Source organism: Ooceraea biroi, chromosome 12 (genome assembly GCF_003672135.1).
Source record: "Ooceraea biroi isolate clonal line C1 chromosome 12, Obir_v5.4, whole genome shotgun sequence".
NCBI classification, from domain to species: domain Eukaryota; kingdom Metazoa; phylum Arthropoda; class Insecta; order Hymenoptera; family Formicidae; genus Ooceraea; species Ooceraea biroi.
The window spans coordinates 13,248,208-13,251,281 of record NC_039517.1 but is presented as its reverse complement, the minus strand read 5'-3'; the positions used below and the strand labels follow the sequence as shown (position 1 = coordinate 13,251,281).

Below are 3,074 nucleotides of genomic sequence, written 5' to 3'. Positions count from 1 at the left end.
TACACATCCATCTGCGTATCTTCCGTCAGAAATTGAAATCGGCGTAATGACAAAATGACGTACAAAGCGTAAAATAACCAAGTAGACATTTTATAGTAACATCTAATAAAATTACTAGATTACGCATATTACGCTTACGCAAGTTAGGGAGCAGACACATGGAGCGTAACTTGCGTAAGCGTAACCTGCGTATTCTAGTGATTTAATAAAAGTTACCATGAAATTGCGCTATTCTGAAAGCCGTCATTCCAATGGGGCGTAATTTGCTGAATTGCGCAAAAATACAACCAATCGCTGATTAGAGTTTCTGTTACAGAAATGTTAAACAAATTTGCGATTGGTTTTCGTAACCTACGCGCTTTGAAAAGTACGCCTCATGGGGAACCGGTACTCTGTGCATAAGTATGTGTGAGGCGGAATGTATGTGATTCGAACCGGTACCCACAACATTCGCACGTACATACCATTCCAAACCTGATTCACATTAATGATAAGTACGTTATAATTAATAATTCATTAAGTTAAAATTAGAATATTAATATTACGAAATGATTAAGGTCACAGAAAATTGGCATATATCTTATCGCGCCACGCCACTTTGCCACCAAATGCTTTTCAGTGGCCTGTAGTCGCACAAAGTTCCAGCATAGGCAGTTTTGGTCTTGACAATTGTTCTTAACATCTTTGAGAGTTGTTTGTCGAAAGAGATAATCCCGTGTATGTCGAAGGAGATCACGAAGGGCTTAAAAAGCCACCTCAAGTTCCAGTTTATTTGAATTACCCATTGAATTACAAGCACAGTTTTGATTGTCGAAATCTGTAATTATCGTAATTCGTAGAATACAATCTTGTGACTAAAATAATTTAGAAAGCGAGACCAGCCTCGGAGTAAGTAGTGAATATCTTCTCAATCGAGTTGACGTACGCGGCTGTCCTCAGGTCGAGTCCGAGATTAAAATCTCATGGCAGTTTTCATGATAGCCTGGAAGTAATAAAACGTTGCTTAAAGTCTGAATTTCATTTAATAATTATTATTTAACGAATAATGAAATATAATAATAGAAATAATAATGAAATAATAATGAATAATAAAAATAAAATGTTCCTATTTCGTATAAATATGGCATCTCGATTGTATCGATCGAGGTAATTACCCTAGCTGATCTCTCCATCGTGTAATCTAGACCAGAATGAACGATGTCCTTTTCGGAAGCGCCAGATATACGTTTCTGGAAGGCCTCGGACGGTGTGACGGGTATGCGGCCACCAACGCGACCGAACCTACGTTCCAGAGACTCCTGTACCGATTCTGTAGAAAGAAATTTAGAAAATTAGCTTATTGTGTCTGCGAGTCTGAACTTTAATCGAGTCACTGTTACTTAATGTGACTCAACGTACCTAAAAGATGGTAATTGGACTCCCTTTCGTACTTGAAGGTCAAACGGCCGTACGATACATGGTTCAGATTGTTTAACCACTCGAAGAACGAGACTGTGACACCACCGGCGTTAATGTACAGATCCGGGATTACAAGAATGTTCCTGTCGATCAGGATTTTATCCGCTGCTGGGGTGGTCGGTCCATTAGCAGCCTCCGCGATAATTTTCGCCTGTCGAAAACTACGATTTGAATGAAAAATTTTATTATCCAGTATCTTTATGAGAGAAATAAAAAATTGAAATCTTCTTTCGCAGAAATAATCCGTACCTGGATACGTCCTGCGTTGTCTTTGTTAATTACTTTCTCTATAGCGGCAGGTATAAATCGCACGGCTCGTACATGAGATTCTCGCCTTCGTACGGTTTGGCGCCCGGAAAACCAACGATGGTGCCGTTCTCTATGCGATACTCTTCCAATTCCTGCAAAAAATAACACGAGAAGCAAAATCAGAAAATTTTTTTGTCTCGTATAATCGATGAAAATTTAGGCTCACAAATTATTAAAGCGTAAATGCTAAGATAAACACATTTCTTCATTTATCTTCGGGTCGATGCCCTCTGAATTGTAAATGGAGCCGTCGTGCTCAATCACGCCTATGCAAGCAGCACCCGACCGGTGTAAGTAACGCATCGAGTGCAGACCTACATTACCAAAACCTTGCACAATAAATGATAATTTATTAGATAAATGTAATACAATAAAATTATACAATAAAATATTATAAAATAAAACTGGTCATTTTATAACAGTGTAATATCTTGATGTTAGATCTGTTTATGTTGTTTGTTTCCAAAAAATTCATGCACTTAAAGTGAGAATATATAAATTAATTTGAGAAAAAGAGTTCAGAAAGAGAAAGCAAAGATTCTACATGCAAAAACAATACGACAGACCTATTAATATACAGCTATAACCTTAAAATTTTGTATTGACAAAATCGTAAGCAAGTGGATTGAATATAATAGAACTCTATAGCTGATATAATAAATTCTATATAACGATAATTATTAACTTACCCTGATTTGATCCTTATTCATGTTTTTGTTTAAACTTTTTGTGTACAATACACAATATCCTTTTTGTAACACATAATAACACGCACGAACTGGCACGAACACGCACTAATACACATCCATCGGCGTATCTTCTGCCAGAAATTGAAATCGACGTAATGACAAAACGACGTAACAGCGTAAAATAACTAGGCGGAAGTTTTCTAGTAACTTCAGGTTACGCTTTACGCAAGTTACGCTCCGTGGGGAGGCACCCTTACGCTCCATGTGACGGCACCCTTACTGCTCGAAAGTTTTAAGTTGTCGCTAACGCGCGCCCGTTCGTCCTGATTGTTTCGTTTCGTTCGCTCTCGTTTCTTTGTAACGATTCTGTAACGGCACACGTAGTGCATGGACAGTACATTCTTTGTGTTTTTAATAAAACGTGTTCTCACAAGAGCATATTAATGTTCACATCGCCCTGCGGTTATCACGGAAACATTAACATGGTAGCAGAGCGTGGTTACTGCTGATCGCGAAGAGAGGTTAGAGAACTTTATGCTACGCGGCCGCTCAGTGTGTGGTCGTCCTGTTCCTGTCGTGCTTGTGCAAGAGTGAGATTTGGTCTGAGATCGCTTTGCA

At 38.5% G+C, this 3,074-nt stretch overlaps 1 pseudogene; it reads right to left on the bottom strand.

The window, feature by feature from the left end:
• Nucleotides 1–718: 718 nt before the first annotated feature.
• LOC113563092 lies at nt 719–2,565 on the bottom strand (annotated as a pseudogene).
• Between the last annotated feature and the right edge of the window lie 509 nt (nt 2,566–3,074).